Source organism: Anser anser (assembly GCF_964211835.1).
Source record: "Anser anser genome assembly, chromosome: 2".
NCBI lineage: Eukaryota > Metazoa > Chordata > Aves > Anseriformes > Anatidae > Anser > Anser anser.
Window position 1 is genome coordinate 150,472,225 of NC_139721.1, and position 20,962 is coordinate 150,493,186.

The 20,962-nt window shown below is 36.5% G+C and overlaps 1 long non-coding RNA gene across 1 annotated transcript; it reads right to left on the reverse strand.

Moving 5' to 3' along the window:
- Positions 1-14,584: 14,584 nt before the first annotated feature.
- LOC310893807 lies at positions 14,585-20,564 on the reverse strand. The gene is made up of 3 exons (XR_014579321.1): positions 15,596-20,564; positions 14,813-14,890; positions 14,585-14,712 (listed from the first exon to the last, which is right to left on the reverse strand). It is a non-coding gene; the product is annotated as an uncharacterized lncRNA (long non-coding RNA).
- Between the last annotated feature and the right edge of the window lie 398 nt (positions 20,565-20,962).

A 20,962-nucleotide genomic window follows, 5' to 3' on the forward strand; every position in this document is an offset into this window, starting at 1 on the left:
CCTTTCCCTCAGCCTACTTCCAGGAGGCTGTTCTTCCATAACTCCTAGCACTTGTAAGCTCCTTTGCCCTCTATGGATGCTCCCCACAGAATCCCTCACCACTGGACTCTGAGCATGTTGAAGCTGGCTCTTCTACGTACTGGCCTTTGGTGTGCTCAGCAGAACTATAAACTTCACAATGATATGATTGCTGTTTCCAAGACTACCGTTGGTAGTCATGCTGTCGAGTATATCCTCTCAGTTTGTGAGCAGTAAATCTGGCAATATGCTGTTCCTACTCAGCAGGTTCAGTGTCTGCAGCAGGAAGTAGTCCTCAGTGCATTCCAGAAAACTGATGGACAATTTGTGCAGTACCTTGTTGTTTTCCCAACAAATGTCCATTTGAAGTCACCCACGAGGACTAGGTTTTGTTGGCCCAAGACTTCCTTGAGCAGACAAAGTAAGGTTTTGACATCCTTGCCTTGACTTCAGACAGCCATTAGTGATAGATTGTTCAAATAAAGTGATATGACTGCACTTTTTATCATAGCTGCAGTAACCTTCATCCTTCAAAGGCTCTTCTTATTCATTGTGGTTTCTTACTGCTGGATTGAAAGAGAATTCTAAGCTCAAAATGTCTGAACTTAATGGAAACATTAATTCTGGGGTTTGAGAGGCGGGGAGAGAGCATAAATGGTCACAATGGAATGCGTTCCAGAGTTTACAGGCCATCTTTGTCTCCTCCACAAACTCTCTGTGGAGCAGAGCACCACAAAGTTGTCTTTCTGCAGGACTGAGGAGACTAGAAAAGGAATTTTGGCAGTAAAGCAGACAGTGGGGATCTGCATTACAGTTTGTGTATTAGCAGCCAGCAATTTCTGAGAGAGAGATTGGAAGTACTTAAAAAAATCAATAAAGTTAGCTATTTGCTCCAAATAATTTACACTTCAAGAAGCAGACTTTACCTTTGATTTTTTGTTGTTGTTTTGCTATGGTGTCATGAATAATGTATAACAGCAAAGATTGTTTCTTCGAGAGAGCATCATAGTTCATACTTATGCTGTTTCTTGATCGGTCAATATTTCTTGTTTTCAACTGTGCACTTTTTTTCTTACTCCTTTTCCTCCTTGCTCCAGCTTACTTTTTTTTTTTTTCTTTTTCCCTACCATCTATTTTTCTTTTTTCTTTTTACTTTTCTTGTTATCTTCTTTGTTTCTTTTCTTCCTTACTCTGAAGATGGGAAGAAACTCAGCTTTTTCAGTCTTTGGATAGTATTAGTGTAGAAGTTAACTGGTACAAATAGCATATTTCTAATATGCTATTAATATGTTAAATATTTTTTATGACACTGATTGGAGATCATAATTGATGATGAAAACTATGTAATGTTTCAATTTGTGGAAGAACGAAATAGCCTTTAATGACTAGCAGAGTAATTTCATTTATCAGATGCCAATCTGGATGACTTATGCAATATGGTCTCTTTTCTTCTTATGAAAGGAATTAGTAACATCTCCTTTCTCCTTTTCTGTAAAATTTAAATAGTTAGATGACATGTATTTAATACTAATTCCTTGTAAAAATGCATTTATATGCATCCTTTGCTCAAAGCAATACTGGGAGTTTTATCCCACATTCCGCACCACAGAACAAAATAAACAAACAAACAATCAAACAAAACAACTCCATAAACACAGTGTCATATGCCAGAACCTACAGATAGAAATATTTTGGCATCTTTGAGAAATTAAGTAACATGTTTAAGTTGTGGAGCAGAGTTGGGGCGGTGGAGGGACAGGTTAAAAAAAAATGTATTTGCTTTTATTATAATGTTGTAAACTTACATGGTATGTAGTATTTAAAAGTATGTGTTAGATGTGCTCATGTTACGCACATTTTAATATCTGTCTTTTTACATATTTTTATTTTTCCTGTAATTGGTTATAATTCTTTGGAATGTCTTAGCAATGCAATAAAGTGCTCTTTGGCTGTTTATGCAAGTGACCAAAGTCCTTTTATGATATGTTTGAGTAATACCATTAGGAACATTACGTCAAAATAATCGGCACGTTGTTAATAAATTGAATGGTGACTGTTGTGATGAGACGTGGAGCATATTTAATGTTTACTGTGAATTATCCTAGGATCATATATTCTCTTCCAGAAAAGCACTATTTCCTTGATTTCAAATGCCACTATTTGCTGCTGAGATTGAATGTCTCCCACAATCTCTTGTCTTTAAAATATGAATGGTGTGTATCAAATAGCTTCTTTTTTTTTTAAAAAAAAAAAAAAAAGTATACTGCTGAAAAACAGGTGCCATAACAACAGCCTGCTGGAGAGATTTTTCTTTTCAAATGAATATCCTTCTTATCAAGAAGAAAAATGAATTTTCTACACAGATGCAAAATTAACTCTTGTTAATCAACACCATATAAGATATTACATCTCATGGTATTTGGTTTTCATTACTGCTTTCATGAATTTAGAACTTAATCAAATTAAATTTCACTATCAAATCATGAAGAACAAAATATTAGGTTAGCTCACAGCAGCAGCTATCTCAGTTTTGTGACACGCTGGAATAGCTTCTAAAGGAGTAAACAGGAGTAAGAGAGATCAGTGGGAATTTGGGAATTAATGAGTGGTAGTCTAGAAGGCGATCAACTGACTCCCAGGGAAGGATGTGCCCTACAAACTTAGTAGTATTTTAGGTATTTCTAAGAAACATTGCCTGTAGCCAGCGTAATTTGAGTTCAGGATCTGCTCCAGTGAAGCATCATTCCATTTCAGTAGCACATGGTGATGTTCACCAAACATTAATCAGACACCTCTGGCAAAGTGATTCCATTTTGCTGGGTGACCGAGAGGGATAAAAATTTCCATTCTACCCCTGAAATACTTCTGCTGCAATGTCATTGTCCTTATCTTGGGATCCACAAGTGCTTGTGGATCACACATTTACTAAATAAATCAAGCAGGTGTCTGCCTTATGAAGCCCTGATGCCTTACAGTACCTAGGGCCAGACTAGGATGGGTTACTGAAAGTTAAATAAGGAGAACAGAGGACAAAATTAATTACATAAGGGTAAATAAGACAGGAAGGGAGAGAGCAAATATAATATCCATTAGCAAAAATGTTTTAATGTCTTCTTGACTATCATATTGACATCAATAAAAATAATTAATCAAGAATCACGATAGAATGAGAGCTGCTAAGAGGAACGTTCACTTATATGTTGGATGTTTTCAAGACCTGTTTGTACAAAGTCTGGAATTCGGTGTTAACCCTGCTTAGAGGAAGAGGTTGAATTTAGATCTTGTGAGGGCCCTTCCAACCCAAATTATTCTATGAGTCCATAATTCCAAATTTTACTCAATTTTGTAAAGTACTAAGAGGATCAATCTATGTAATGTCTGGATAACAAGGTAAACATTCCTTTATCTTTAAGTGCATTTACAAATAAGCAAATGATTGAAGACAAATTTCTGAACAGTTCTGTTTTGGAAAAGATACAAGCTTTAGTTACTAAAAGCATTCAGAAAGTATTGTTTTCTTCTTGTTTCCAAAATTCATGGTTTCTGAAGAAATAACTCTGGAAAACAAACAAACAAACAAACAAAAAACAGTGGTGCAGAAAACTATTTCCTAGACAACCAAAAAACTATTGCTCAGAGTCTTGTTCTTTATGCTTCTTGTGATTTATAATTTCCTTCTGAGAATAGATTTCTTTTATTATTTCATTGCACTTCAGTCTTTAGCTGCGACTGACACCAGTGATTTCACAGCAAAATTTAAACATAAACTTATCATCAGAAACAAATACAGCCCCCAGTCCTATACACAAGATAATTAAGTACTGCTTTGTCTGCAGAACTTGGAAACCTAGTTCTAGTAGCTTTCCTTAACAGTAATATCCTGTGCCACAATCCCTGAAGTATGGAGAAACCTTCTCTAGAACAAACAGAGGGAGGTTGTACCTCTACCAACGTCACAAATTAAGGGTAGTGAAGCTCTGTTTCTTTATTCATTCATTTGGATGAGGAATACCTGATGGCGCAGGTCTCACAATATTACTTTCATAAGCAGAATGGTACAGCTACCTTCAGCACTTGAGGTGAGGCAGCACCAGCACAGAGCAGAGCAGGACCATTGCTTCCCTTGACCGGCTAGCCACGCAGTGCCAGGGTATGGTTAGCTCTCATGGCTGTCAGAGTTCACATATTCAGCTTGCCATTGACCAGAATCCCAGATCCCTTTCTGCAGGGGTTGTGTGTTAACTCCTTCAGAGGCTCTCATCCTGTAGTTGACACTATTCCTTTCCATGCAAGAGGCCACTGTCTGTGCTGCTGTGGATGAACAAGCAATATCATCTTGCTACAGTCAGGGCAGCAGTGAAAATGAAACCGAGGATAACTTGAAGGGTAGGTCTGACAGCGCTGCAGCCAAGTCTGGAGCAGCGATGCATTGCATGGCACCAGTGAGTCAGCAAATATGTGGACAAAGCTTAACAGGAAAGACATGATCTGTTGGAGTCAGAGACAGCTGAGCACGTGTCCAGCACAAGGATAGCAGTAAGAGGGCATATGGGAGAGATTTGTCCTCTGTTAATTTATGATGGAGCTAATTCACTTTTACAACCATTCCACCCTTGTAATGAGATAGCATTGTAATGTCTGCAGCATAGGGAGTGCTCTGATGCGGGTTAGGACTTCAAGTGAAACGTCATTTGCATATGATAACAGGCACTTACCTGAAAGCTATAAAATATTTTTTACTGTTCCTTTTTCCCTTTGGCATCTGCAATACAAGTGCAATTCAATACGATCATAGTAGTTGGAGACAGAAATAGTTGGATAAGCCACCTATCTGATAACACAATACCAAATTATTTTGCAAACTTTATTTTCTAGTAACTTGCTATTTCATTAGCCAGCACAACTGTTAAAACTGACTGATATCTTTCATCCCCATGTTTACTATTACTTTGAGTTGTTATTCAGCCAAAATACTGTTTATTGGTTAGTGCTGATGTGCTTCGTATCTTTTTTGCATTGAATGGTAAGTGATTTTGCTAGACCCTTAGAGTTCAAAAAATTCAGTGATTTGGTTCACCATATTTTTAACAGCATTAGCAGCTCCTGAAAAAAAAAATCTCTCAAGCATAAAGAATTAAGCAGTGTATGGTCAGATATGTAACGAAGCCAGTGAATAAGAGAAACAAATCGTATTATATTTTGCATTTTAAGCCATTTTATATGAAATATTCATAAATTGTGAAATAAAAAGCTTCTGGACTTATGGCTTAAAACGAAATCTAAGAGTACAAAGGCATGAAAAAGTATTAATTGAGATTTAATGAAATGCAAGGATAGGAAAGGCAATTTTGAAAGAGCTTTTCAAATTAGTGTAACATACTTTAGTGTATAAAGCTGCTAACTTCTCTACCATATACACTATATGCATCATTTTGCTATCTTATTTGTAAAGACAGAAATATGTAGAACATCTTAATTCTTTATTTATTTGCAAGTTATCAATTAAATTAAACTTGGATTTATCAGATAAGGTTTTTTTTTTCCCTTCAGTTACATCTGAATAATTCACCAACATAAATCAAGATGCATTTCAGAAATACATTTAGGACTGTTTTTTAGCCAATACCAATCAAGCTATATATCACAAAGATGGTGTTATATATTATTGAAAGCACAGAGACTTTTATATCCAAAGACTATGTACCAGCCAACTTTCATAAGGATGGGAAATCCTTACACATCACTTGAAAAATACCCTAATGTATTAATTGCTTGAGAGAAGCGGGTAGCATTGCAAAGTGCTAATGTATTGAGATAGAATGAGGGCACTGTGATGCACTTATTTGGGATATCGTGTTGGGTGACACTTTGTTTCTATTGCTGTATTATGAACAGCAATATGTAAATTATGAATACATCTTGATCAGATCTAGTAGCTGCCATGGTCTTATTTCCCTTTCTTTATATTTGAATCATAGAATTTTTCAGGTTGTAAAAGACCTCTAAGATCATCATTTTACCCAGTACTAAAGTCTACCACTAAACCATGCTACTAAATTCTAAATCAACATCCACCACTAAACCATGCTAAGCTCTAAATCTACATGTTTCTTGAAGACCTCCAGGGATGGTGACTCAATCACTTTCCTATTCCAATGCTGCACAATACTTTCAGTTGAGTTGGGTTTATGTGGCAAGATTTTGGTAGCAGGGGGCTGCAGGAGTGGCCTCTGTGAGAAGAATCCAGCAGCTGCCCCATGTTAGACAAGGGCCAGCTCCAGCTGGCTCCAAAGGGACCTGCTGCTGGCCAGAGACAAGCCAATAAGCAGTGCTGTTTGTGCCTCTGTGAGAGCAGATTTAAGAAAGGGGAAATAAAATAAAAACTGCTACACAACAGCAGCTGGGAAAGTGAGGAGTGAGAAGCAGCCCTGCAGCCCCCAAGGTGAGTGCAGCAGGAGGCCAGGAGGTGCTCCAGGCACGCAGCACAAGTTCCCCTGCGGCCTGTGGAGAGGCCCCTGGTGGAGCAGGCTGTCCCCCTGCAGCCCACGGGTCCCACACGGAGCAGATCTCCACGCTGCAGCCCGTGGAGGAGCCCCCGGTGGAGCAGGTGGATGTGGCCTGGAGGAGGCTGCGGCCCATGGAGAGCCCCCGCAGGAGCAGGCCCCGGGCCGGAGCTGCAGCCCGTGGAGAGGAGCCCCCGCAGGAGCAGGGGGTCTGGGGGGAGCTGCCGCCCGTGGGGCACCCGTGCTGGAGCAGTTTGCTCCTGGGGGATGGACCCCGTGGTACGGAGCCGTGTGGGAGCAGTTCTTGAAGAGCTGCTGCCTGTGGGCAGCCCCCGCAGGCTCAGTTGGGGAAGGACGGCATCCCGTGGGAGGGACCCGCGTGGAGCAGGGGCAGAGAGGGACCGTGAGGGAGCTGCGGAGAAAAAGCATCAGGAACTGACTGCAGCCCCTATTCCCTGTTGCCCTGTGCCACTCAGGGGGAGGAGGTGGAAGAGTGTGGATGGGAGGAAGGTGGTTTTAGTTTGTTTTCTTTGTTTCTCAGTGCTTTAGCTTGTTAGTAATAGGTAATAAATTTTATTAATCTGCTTGTGTTGAGTCTTTTGCCCATGATGATAATTGCTGAGTGATCTCCCTGTCTTTATTTCAAGCTTTGAGCACTTTCCATTGCATTTTCTCCCACTTTCCTTTTGAGGAAGGAGAGTGTGAGAGCAGTTATGGTGGAGCTCTGCTGCCCAGCTGAGTAAAATCACCGCATCAGTAAAGAAATTTCTCTTAACATCCAACCTAAAACCTCCCCTGACACAACTTGAGGCCATTTCCCTTCATCTTATCACTTGGTGCTCGGGAGAACAGCCCGATCCCCACTTCGCTACAACCTCCTTTAAGGTGATTGTAAAGTACAATAAGGTCTCCCCTGAGCCTTCTTTTCTACAAGCTCAACAACCCCAGCTCTCTCAACTGCTCCTCATAAGACTTGTTCTCTAGACCCTACACCAGCTTCATTGCCCTTGAATTGAGTGTGGGCTCTCTTGTTCTTAGATGAAGTCCAGCTATAAGACAGCACTTGCATGAAATCAGAATGAGCTTTACCTCAGTAAGGAACTATTGGTTGTTTTCCTGATTACTGAAAAGATTAAATTTGTATTCGAGAGGATGAAGAAGGGTTAAAAGTCTATGAAATATATTAATCTGTGTAACTTTCATATGTATAGCCTTTATATACCTCTATTTATACGGAACTGTCATAGAATTAAATTGTTTGTAAAGTTCCTCTGATAGGTACAAGGGAACTGCCTTAGTTATGGACCAGAAAATGATAAGAATTGTATGAAGGTGGTTTCAGCTTAAAAGCATGTTAATTATCAGAGGAAAACGTTAATCTTCAGAGGAGTTTAACACTACCAAGTATCATTAAAGTAATTATGGTGAGTATTGCATCTGATTGAAAATGTTTTTTTCTAAGAACCCCGTCTCTTCTGTTTTCATTTGACATTGTTCCTTTTGTGTGTGAATAGTAACAGATTTATTACTAGTGATAAGTTAAGGATACCTTTTTTTTTTCTCCTTTGCTTTTTTTTTTGTAAGAAAGGCTGTTTTTGTCAGTGACATAAATACATAAATTTAGGCCCTATGTTATTGATAACTGTTTTATTTCTTCTTGTATCTAAATCTATAAAATACATTATGTTCTGCTCTAAATCTAAAAGATTCTGCTGTATTCAGTCCTTATTCCTTTTACTGAAGACTACTTAAATGTTTTAAGCAGTATTTCTAGTACACTTGGCCACTGCTTTTTACTAATTTTGGTGTCAATGACCTGGACCACCATCCATGTTCTTGACCCTCTGGAATCACTCCAAGGTAGGTTCATCTTCAGGTCACCTTGTTCATTTGTAGCACTGATTATATGTAAAATGTGACAAGAATTGCACCACTTCCTTTATAAGATATAAATGTAAACATGGAAATAAGATGATAGTATCATATTGTCAAGCTTTATTTGCTTTGCCTCCTGTGTTCTGATTGTGAATGTCCTTTCCAGTAATAATCTATGGCATGTACATACATGTTCAAAAATTTCTGTATACCACAGCTTTATGTTTCAATGGACTTGCTTGAAATAGTTTCCAAATGAACGTAAAATAAGTATGGTTTTCATGTAGATATCATTCTTAAAAATATAAAAGTGACATATGTTTTTTTTTCAAGGACTTGGGAGTCTAGGAATAAACTTTCTTCTACCAGAAAACAAGAATTCAGATGTGAGAAAATACCATATAATGGTCAAGTAAAAATTAAATTAATATAGTGTTGTGTTTTTATCAATAATTCACATTTGAGGGCTAAGCTCACTGATTAAAAAAAAATAAAAATCAAACAATTAAACCTTTTCTTGGCATAAATGAAAACTGTTCCCATTCACAGGGTTTTTTTAAACTACTATAAATCTAGAGCAGGCTGTTGCTTAGATTGAGAGTATAAATAATTAGTGTTTCCATTATCTATCTCTTGTGTAATATTCTCTAGCAATTTGACCAGTGTTGTCTGTATAGTTTCTTAAAGGTAAGTTGTGATCCACAAAAGAAAAACTTGAACAATGGTTAAATATGAGGAGGACTGGCTGAAGTAATATTTTCATTCTAGCTAACAACATTAACAATTCCATGACAAAAGAGGAAAGTCTCGTATTTTTGTATAGATACTGAGAGCCATGCCAGCTTCACATCTGAGTCTAGAAAGAATCTGATAACCTGCTCTGCCAGACAAAAGTTAAAAGTACTCTTTTGCATTAGACTCTCCAGTCTAGGGGAGAAAGGTGGAGTTCCAGGTAAGCTTGACATTTCCCGTGAGGCTGTCTTATGAACTCAGATTGCTGACGACAGAAACTTTTTCAAGACTCAGAGCTGCAATAAACAGACTATGTAATCCTGACTTTTCTAGTTTTGTTTTGTTTCGTTTTGTTTTTTTTCCTTGATATGCAGTTGTGGTACATATGGGGAAAATGCATGTGAAGCAGGAAGAAAGATGGTGTGAAAATCATAGAGTTATAGAATGGTTTGGGTTGGAAGGGACCTTAAAGATCATCTAATTCCAACTCCCTGCCATGGGTAAAGACAACTCCAACTAGATCAGGTTGCTCAAAGCCCCCATCCAGCCTGGCCTTAAACACTTTCAGGGATAGGGCATCCACAACGTCTCTGGGCACCTGTTCCAGTGCCTCACCACCCTCATAGGAAATAATTTCTTCCTTATCTAAATCTCCCCTCTTTTAGTTTAAAGCCATTCGCCCTTGTCCTATCACTACATTCCCTGACAGAATCCCTCCCCAGCTTCCCTGTATGCCCCCTTTAGTACTGGAAGGCCTCCTCCATAAGGTCTCCCCAGTGCCCTCTCTTCCCCAGGCCAAACAACCCCAACTCCCTCAGCCTGTCTTCATGGGAGAGGTGCTCCAGCCCTCTGATCATCTCCGTGGCCCTCCTGTGGACTTGTTCTAACATGTCCATATCATTCTTGTGCTGGTGGCCCCAGAGCTGAATGCAGCACTCCAAGTGGGGTCTCATAAGATCAGAGCAGAGGGGGAGAACCACCTCCCTTGCCCTGCTGGCCACACTGCTTTTGATGCAGCCCAGGGTACGGTTGGCTTTCTGTGCTGCAAGTGCACATTGCTGGCTCATGTTCAACTTCTCATCCACCAACACCCCCAGGTCCCTCTCCTCAGGGCTGCTCTCAGTCCATTCTCCACCCAGTCTGTATTTGTGCTTGGGATTGCTTTGGCCCAGATACACAACCTTGCAATTGACCTTATCAAACCTCCTGAGGTTCACACAGGCCCATCTCAAGCCTGTCCAGGCCCCTCTGGATGGCATCCCTTCCCTCCAGTGTGTTGACTCCACCACTCAGCTTGGTGTCATTGGCAGACATAACCAGACAGGAAAGAGCTTTTACCATGAAGTGAAGCCTTAATGTTGCAGGATTACTTTTCAGTTTGTCAGAAACATCATTACCTAAAAACAGTTTCCGTTAGAAGGAAAAAGTGTGATATTCCAAACCAGTGACAGCAAGGCTATTAACTGTAGCTTGTATGTTTTCTCAAGAAGTAGAAATGTAGAAAAGTTGCAGTATTGTTGTGAGTGAAGTAGTAGAACTAAATTGGAAAGAGCAATGTATTTGTCATAAAATCCTAAAGATCTTTTTCTCTGTCTTAGAATTTTCTAAACCAAACACTTTGATTTAGGATGGTCATGGTAATAATGTTGTCACTTGTGTATATTGTTAAATTCCAATAAACCAATACAAAATTAGCTCTTCATCAAAGCACCATAGAATATTAGAGTTTTGATATATAATGTAGAATCTGGTTCATGCTTAAGCTCCTTAGGCTAAATGGCAAATTCTCCATCATGATCATTGGAGAGAAAGAAAGAAGTTTCTCCAGAGTGTGATTTGGAGCAACTACTTTTTTTTTTTTTTTTCCCGACTAACTACAGATAGCTTCCCTCGTATGTGGTAGTCCTTGCTATACCATATTTTTTCTCTTGTATGCCTTAGAGTGAAGCTTATTTAAAATGACAGTGCAAGCCTCCTTTTTTTTGCTTATGCTGTGGTTAGCTCAGAATGCTCACAGCACTCGGGTCTTTGAACTAAAAGCCGTGCATTCTCATTAAATTGTAGAAACTGGTGTGTAGTGCTGATTTCTCCTTGTTTTCAGCTGTAAGTTCATGATATAAAACTACTAATGTTTTCCTAATGTTGCCTGAACACCTTGATTACTGTGGCTTGATAAAGTCACCAGCAGGCAAAAAGTACCCTCTACATGACTTTGTCTCATGCTGTTCTTCCATGCCACTCTTAAAATGCCTCTGAGCAAAGCAAATGTTTGAAAACTTCAAACTTTAGATAACTAGTGTATATTTTGTTTGTCATATTTTGATGATGACATAAGTGCCTTGATTTTCACTTGTGCCTGCTATTCTTGCCGTTACCATATACCACCAGGTTCCTTTCTATTGTGTAATAGCTGGGTCAAGGACAACTACAAACTGTTAACGTACTGGATACACTGAAGTATGCGCACTGAATCTGACCGACAAACCCAGTGATGTAAAGTGCTTCATTAAATTAATTAGTTCAGGCTATGAAGAGGGGACTGCTAGAATTGTAATGTCTGGCTATCTGATTCTTTTTCCATACTGTATACATTCTGCTTTCTATATTTACCTCATAAATGCATTCATATTGAAATATTTTGAAAAAATGCACTAAATAAAACAGCATACATTTAATCCTTTAACTTCATGAGACGAAGTGTAGACTGTTTAACATGGTCATTCTTTCATACCTTTATATATAAACTTCCCTTCAAAAATCTTTCTCCTACCTCTCCCTGTTTTTATGTTAATACACAATGTGTTAGAAGATGCTGAGTAATTTTTCTCTTTTGCCAAGACATAAAAGGCTTTAACATTTCTAATGCTGTTTTCCAGGGGAAAAAAAAATAACAAAAAAAATCCTCATGATAGTGAGTTATACATTGATATGTATTTTTTTTTTTGACTTGTTTTGTATTTGTACTATATAAAATTGGGATTGTTGTTGATCAGCTCTTCACTGCCTAAGTGAAGAACTAATAGCGTTACCTCTACCCCGAGTTTTTATCATATTATTACCAAAAGTTTAAAAGCTAGCTCAGGTAGTTCTGTACTACCTTGTGCTGCATTGAGATATCTTTGAAATTGTCCTTATTCAAGCCCTTATATCTTCTAGTCCAAACTTTTTGTCACCAGTCGCCATCTGTCACAGACAGTGTATTACAGCTATGATTTGTGATTGTTTTCCTGTAAATAGAAGATAGATGTCTTCATTTCATATGTTGCTTTAATTTGATAGCATATCTGTGAATACACAGAAAATTATGTTCCTGGGGAAAGAATACAAGTTGTTCTATTCATTCTAACAGCTAAGAAGTTTAGAATTTGCCAATTTTTCTGTCAGGAGTTAAAGTGTCTTTGGCTGCTGCTTGGAACTCATACTAGAGCTGCCGGATTCCTAAAGATTTCCTAATCACAGTAAGTCTTCCTCTGTGCTAGGATATTTGGGTAGATATTGTAAAATGTTGCATTCATCAAATGATTCATTAGCCGAAGCTATAAAGTACAGTGCATCTATTAACTCCTTTATTTTTGCGAAGTTGTTTTTCTGTACTTACATTTTCTGCATCGCATATTTTAAGTAAATGTTGTCCTTTCTAATCTGATTAAAATAGATTGTGGCTGTTATTAAAATAAATACTCAGACAGATGTATTAGCATAATAATCCTACCCTCCTACCTGACCTCAGTTTACAAATTGATAATCTTAAGTAATAAAACTATATATATTTATATATATTTTTTTCAAGAAACTCATTCAGAAGGTAATGAAAAGACTTTTTTGTTATTTTATTTATTTATTTAACTATTTAATGCCATCAGTATATATAATGTGGTTACACTGGCAATGCACCTTCCATCATAGAAAGTTTGGATCCATATTCAAACTACTGTAACATATATTAATATTTTACTTAGAATGTTGCTAGAGACAAAAGCACTTCTTCAGTTCAAAAATGTGTGATTTTTTTTCTATTTTTCATTATTGTAATTTGTTATTTGTCTCAATTTAATTAATTCATTTAAAAAGTTGGATTTTTGTATTGATAACTGTGTGACTTCAAGGTATTAATTTTCTGCTGGAATACTGTGCACGCTCTTTGCACGCTGATCTGTGACGGAGGTCTCAGCTGAGGGAATAATTTCCAAATTAAGTGGCATATGAATATGCTATAAAAGGTGACCAAAAGATGAACCTGATGACAAAATAGTAGATCCTTAGATAATCTCGAAAATGTTAATCATGTGAGATCTCTCATTTTCATTTGTAAAAGATAAGTTATTGCTGTTATTGCTTTTCCAAACTATTTTTGAAATCAAGAATTGATGGAATCTTTGTAGTTTAGGAAAGTAATTTTTAAGTGAGGTACTAGGCTGCCCATGTAGACTTGAACCAGGTTAAAAAAATAAATAAAAAAAAAATATTAAAGAGTCATGAGGAAATAGGACAGATATGGTATTACAAATATTTTCAGCCTTTTTGTCCTTTCTGCAGTCTAGACTAGGTATAAATATTACAAAGTTTTGCAAAGTGTTCTTCTGATCTGCCTTACCATCCTGATCTGCTTTACCATCTACATTTCTTTAGAGAAATGTAAATTCTAATCCAGTACTCAGAAATCTTACCTCCCTGGCTTACCAAGGCTTACCTCACTGTCAGAAGATGGTAAGAACATTGTCTGAACTGTTCATTCATTCATTGTTCATTCACTTCTACAAGCTTTCACATGATCAGTGAGCTTTTTGGACAAATGTATATACAGTGCTGCCAACACATATCAGATACTGATATGATACATTTAAAGGTTTCTGCTATTTAGGACCTTGTCTACGTAATATATATATATATATATTTTTTTTTTAAGATACAAAATTCACATGTGGATGATCAAAATGAAATGTAAGAATTCTCCACGAACAGTTCTGGAAACCTGGAGGCATGACACTGTGGAAACATGCATATCTTTCCACGTGTGAACAATTACGTATCCTTGTAATTGCAGTGATTAAAAGTGCAACAGTGTAAATCTGTAGTATTGGGAAAACATTAGGCTGACGTAAGTTCATATTTCCATCATTTAATGGATGAACTATCAAATCAAGCAGTGTAACTGATATGCTCACTGTTTAGCCTGAATACAAGGTTTTGAGGGCCATATCTATGACATCTATTTTATGGAGAAAAAAAAAAATATATGTATATGTTTACTAAAACCAATAAATATTGACATATTTACATGTTCATTTCCATCTTTTTTATTAAGACTAATGTTATTATAAGTAGTTTAGAAAAATACTTTGACAAAAATATCTTGACAAAAATAAGTTAAGCAATATAAAACCTTAAATAGGAACTATGTATATACTACTTCCTTTAATTTTTAGAAACATAGGATAATTTATCTTAATGTGATCCTCAAATTATTTGATTGAAACTGACATTCTTATTGTGTTGATCTTCTCTTGAAAGAGTAGTTTTCAATTCTTTGAAGTAACTCTCTGGATTGTGCGTGGATCTCTTGCCAAGTACAGTGATCATTTTTCTGTGAAGAAAATATTATTAAAAAGCTTATTAGTTGTTTTGTAAAAGGTAACATCCATTACTATGGAAAATAAAATATAAGTTGAGAAACAGCTGCTTACCTTGGCCACCAACTTATCCATTTTTTTGAAGCAGTCCTTCACTATGGATTCATGGATAATGTTAAGTCCAGACTTCAGCTGTTATTTTTAATGGAAAAGAAAAGAACCTATTAATCTGAACAGTGAGAAGTAAATAGAAGTTCAGCATGACTCAGTAAAACTGATAGAAATTGTTACGGCTGAAAGCACTGTAGTGCTTCTGTCATATGAAAGCCCACTGAAGGGGTTAATGCTAAAGGTAGCATGTTGCACACATTTGCTACGTCTATGAAGAGATCAGAAAATGAATTCATCAGTGCTCAAAACAAGGTAAGGGCCTGTGGATTTTCCTTCTTTTGTGACAGTACTGTGTTTATATATATATATATTTTAAAGAAAATTAGCTTCAGAATAACTGGTGGTCATTTGATATACTATGTCATGGATGTAGCTGTTTATGTTTATTCATTAAAAAAAAAAACATAATGTGTTTAATTAAAGACTGATTATTACCTGTTGTTATACACAAGTTGTCCAAGAATCTGACCTGATTAGAAGCAGCAATGTGATTTTGGAGCTCCGTGTTTATATGCTACTGCTCATTCATGGAACCCTCTCTCTCAGGCAGAAAAGTGCACTGGGGGGTTCCCTCTTTGGGAACAAAAGGGTGTGTTAGCTGCATGTTTGTATGCCTGGGTTTGTTCTCCTGCAAGTTTCTTGGCAAATCTGACTTCAATATCATGCTGGGGGGTGGGGCGGGGAGGGGGGGAATATATATCTATATGTATCTATGTACACACTTACACAAGTCTTGAGCTGAGCATGAGCTTCATATATTCCTCTTAGAAAATTGTTCTTATTTTGAAAAGGTGTGTCTGCTCTCTTGAAAAACTCAGCAATTTCATGCACTATATGAACAATGGCGGCACTATCATATTTAACCTGCAAGGAGAAAGAGAAAATAAAATTAAAAAAAAAAGAAAAAAGAAATGTAGACTACCTTGGTTTCTGTAGTTTGCAGTTAAGTTTCAGTTACTCCAAGTGTCTGAGTTGACTTGTAAGTTCTCGCACAGTTTTCAGCACTTTCTTGTGCTCTTTTAAAAGTTTAAGTGCAAAAAAATATATATAAAGTAATATGTATTGCAAAGATAGTATTTATTTGGAAGCCAGGAATTGTATATGCAATTTCTAGTTGCAAATTTTGCTTCATAAGCTGGACCCCTATTTTGTAATGTAAATATATATTGCATTTTCGTATCTATTTTATATATTGCTTCTCTTGGATTCAGACCCAAGGCAATACACTAGTAATGTGCAGCTCTTTCCTCACAAGCACATGCCTGATTAAGGGGAGCTCTCTCTTTCTTGGAGAAGATGGAAATACAAAAGTGGCTGATAATGCTTTCTCTCCTTTTTGTTCCCTGGTTGTTTTAGAAACTCCATTAAGGATGAGCTGGAAATGGGCTGGAAGAATTGCTTTCATGCAGTGGCACACCCTCAGACAAGCACCTTCTTATTTTGTGGACTGAATGTGGACCGTGCATATAAAGTACATGCATGTGTTGAGTAATATGTAAAATTACTTCTGTGCTTCTTTTATATTATCTGCTTCTGGCTGAAGCCAAAGCTGGCATGCCATTCTGGTAGATTTCAGAACACCAGACTAATTCTAACTAACTTACTGGTTTAAACAGCAGGCAGGACTAACAAAAAAGCATCTAACCCTTTTCTGGTAAATGTAGTAACACAAATAATAGGAAAAACAAACAAACAAAAGCAAAAACCACCAAGAACTTCTTGCTCTTCATTTTTGTTCACCTCATACTTCCAAATACCCCCTACATTTTCAGGAATGGTTTATGAAAACATTTGAGAAGTCATTGCAACAATACTGATAGGACTGCAGAGTTTGAAATTCAAAAGGATGAATTTGACCAGTTACTGGCTAAGTTGTTACTTAGCTTAGTCTGTATGATCTCTGCAGACTTGAGCAAAGGGCAAACCACAAAAGGAGAAAAATTGGGCAAGGAAATGTGCTTTTCATATAGCTAACTTCCAAAAATACATTCTGAGATTATTTGTGCCAAAAAAAATACTTTGTGACTGTGGAAATACTTTCCTTCCAGTAGGATTGTGTTCTTGCAAAGTAAACTGTGGTTTTGGTTTTATGGGTTTGGCTGATGCCAACTAGCAGGTAGCCGTGGTTACTGTGGATTCCAGTGTATATGACTAGGTATGTTTTTACCTAGCCAGTAAACTCTCGGTGAAAAGAGTCTGGAGTGAAAAGCCAAAAGTCAGATTTGTCATTTAAACCTGCAAAGTATTATGTCATAATTCCAATGTGAAAGTCTCATGACAAGGTGCATAATCTGTGTGAAGCAGAGCTGTTACAGCGAAATACTATCAAGTATTTATAGTATCTATAATATCAAGTATCATATCTTTTCCTACTTACTGCTTTTAGCATCTTCTCAGGGAAACACAAATCTTCGCTGCTCACTTCCTCACATTCCAAAGAAAAGCCTCTTTTGTTCTTAAAGAAAATATCAGTGTAGTTATTTTAAATATGTACAAAACTAGGTTTATTATAGAAACAATTCATAGAATAGTTAACTAAATAATCATTTGGTCTCTTAACAATGAAATGTATGAACAACTGCATCCACAGAGGACGTTATGTATCTCATGAGGTTGTGTGAAAAACATTCATTTGGGTTATATGTTCCCAAGCCTGGGAAACTTCCAAGCTATGGAAGAAATAGATACTTCTATGCTTCTATAGTAGGACTCTTTGCCTATTACATTTTCTCAAATGTTTCAGGTATCTTCATCTGTATGTTAGTGAGGAAAAGGCAGGCCATGAGGAGAAAAAAAAAAACCAAAACCCTAAACTGGGAAAGGAAACATGCTTTCCATACAGATGATTTCAAAAAAAACCCAAAAACTTCATGGAGTATTTGTGCCAATTATGTCATAACTGTGGAAGCACTTTTCTTTGGGTGGGATTACATCCTGGTAAATTATGGTGTTATGGTTTCAGCTGATGCTAATTTGGAGAAATCCCTGGTGACTGTGTACTCTAAAATATACGACTTCTGTCAATCCTCTGTGGAGGACGTGGAGCTCTTCAAAAGACACACAAATGTCATATATTCAGCCAGATGAGTTTGAATGAAAAAATAAAAAATAAGATTTTTGGCTTTGTAGAAAAAGGGGCATCTGTTTCATAACATATTTTTATAATGTAAAAAAAGAAAAAAAGTCTATTGGGAAATTATTATGCATTTAACAACTCCTTACATCTACACTGAAGAAAGGAAAATTTGCAAACAACATTATTGTTTATTGATTATGGTGATATCTTAAACATTTACTTACCAGTTTCTCAATCTCCTTTAAAAGCTCACTCCACTGCACGCTTTCAAAGCATTGGTGGCTGTTACTTTGGTGATTACCAAGGGATGTAGCAATAAGGCAGACAGACAAGAGGATCAGGAAGCTCCCAGGGCAATACATTGTCTAGTTCTGGAACAATGAAGAAGTGGACAGGAAGCTAACCGAATTAAGATGGTTTTACAATTCTGTAAAGTCATACAAGCACAGCTGATATCATTTACCCCTGCATGTTCACTTTTACGCTGTAATATTTCTAATAAATATGAAGGCTATAACTATACCTGTACATGGACTTAGCTTTAATCAGTGCAATTGTATCCACTTTAAACTAATAGGAATTTGGCCCAGCACTCCAGGGCAACCATAATGTTTCCTAGGGTAGAAGTCAATGGGAAGATAGCACCGATTACGGATGTTCTGTGGTAAGCCTAATGAGTTTAATTTTTATGGCATACTATTTGAAAGTTATATTATACAATGTATAAGCAGAAAAATAAAACATATTAGAAAACATGACATGTTGATATATAATTCATAAAATGTGTAAACATTAGAATGTTTTTTTTTAATTCATATTCTGATTTTCTAAAACTTTTGTTTTACCACTATTTCTATATAGATAAGCACATACAATATATAGAAAATTTCTTTCTATAATAAATTTGACTAAATGTAAACTGCCAATTCTACAAAGTAGTGAATTAAAAAATAGATTTTTTTTCCATCCGTTTGCTGTATAGTAATACTTGTCACTTGTAGCATAATTTAAAGCAATTGCTTCTAAATAAGATAATTTTTAGTAAGACATGAAACTCATTTGACACTGCATTAGTAAAGGAAAAAGGAAATGAGTAAAACAAAAATCAGCAATAAGATCAAAGAAACCTACCTTGTGGATAATATTCTGCTCCTGATTGTGCACTGCTGGAGGGCTCCTGGGGTACCATTCTGTCAGCTATCTCAGTCCCTTTTAAATGCTCTTCTTCCACTTCCAGAAATCTCTGACCGCCTCCTTTTAGTAGGTGATACAGAGTGAAACTTCCTTCTTTCAGTATTCCTTTTCTTCAGGTACATTGATTTCCAGGCAATAGGGAATTTATATGTGGGTGGCATAGAGGCTACATTTTAACATTTTCATTTAAATAGATAAAAACTAGATAGACAGAGTCTGTAGAACAAAATCTTTATTTTACAAGATTCTACATCAATAATTAACAGTTCGTAAGTATTCACATACAGTTAATAAAATATAACAATTACAGTTCTACATGATGAACTATTATTTTCTGTATTTACATTATGAATGTGTAAATTTATATAACTTCTGGTTTTAATTTATGCTTATGTAAGTAATATTAAGCTTAACAATAAAAAAAATCTGTGTGAACATCCAACGTTATAGTTCTGTAAGAACTTTTAAATACAAAGTACAAACACGTGCACACACATGTACGTACATGTCACACATGTACATGCCTATGTGCCTGTGCATGTATATATACATTACTTCCCCACATTACACCAAGAACTATGAAGTAATCTACAGAAGTTTTTCATTGACTGTAGGTTGGAATATTCAAAGGTACTAAAGATAATTGATGTCTCAGAGAGCTAATCCTTACCAAATTAGAAAATGTCCTAATAATAATATTTTCATTACATTTTCTCCCTTAGGCTTTTAAATCCTTTCGAAACTCAAAGCACTGTAGCATCTAAACGTATTGTCCTTGTAATTTCATACCCGTCTGAGCCCCTTCATCCAATTGCCTCAAGTTTCTCTGTGATAAGAGTTTGTTAAGCACTGTTACTTGCAGATAGACAGCATTTTGCACCAGGTTTATGTTAATACAAATACCATTAAACAGTGTCACCATAAATTTTACAGTTGATATTTGTTTCAGATGAACTTTTGATTCAACATTAGTACAGACTGGAAAATATACATTGTATAGTACATCTTCAGTGGACTTCCTTCAATAGGAGAAGTTTAGAGATGTGCCTTGGGGGAGTTGGATGGTTTCATGAAAATTTCCTGTGCTCTTTGTCTTTCTCCTCCCCTTTCTTCTTTTACTATTTACAACTTCGTGAGAGATTAAGACTATGGAAGAGAAGATGCATAATGATAGCTATGTAATATCTTGTGACTAAGTCATAATTCTTCTTCCTTTAACTTTATTGTACCTACAATAAAATTCAGTTGGACCATATTGGAGAAGTGAGAATATTCAAGGAAGGAGTACAGTCATAATGGAGCTAAAATAGGTCAGCTTTTAAAATCTTTCAAAACCAGGTGTTTTTCTGATATTTTTCTCCAGAAAATTAAATCGAGCAATCTTAGTCAGGTAAACATAAACACTACTTGTTGCTGTGCAAATGACAGACTTTTCTTATGAATGGTCTGAAAGATGACTGACAGATGTCTCTGAAAATTCAGCACTTCATTTTTTCCATTCTGCTTGGCTTTCAACATTAGGTTTCATACTTCAGGATAATTTTATAATTTCATTTTGTGCATTAGAACTACTTGAGTGATGACAGCAAGGCATCTGAAATGCTTTAGCTTCTTCTTTTAATGTTTTTTTTTCTCCCTCTACTGTGGTTTTCATAAAAAAAAAAAAGTCGTAAAACTTTTGTTCTGTTATGTTTCTAATCAAAATATTTGAAAAAAAAAATAAAGGGAAAAAATTCACAGAATCTTTAATAAGCATAAGCATAAGAGCCACAATCTTTGTTGTGTTCTGGCCCTTTTTTTTTTTTTTTCCAGGGGAGAAAGCA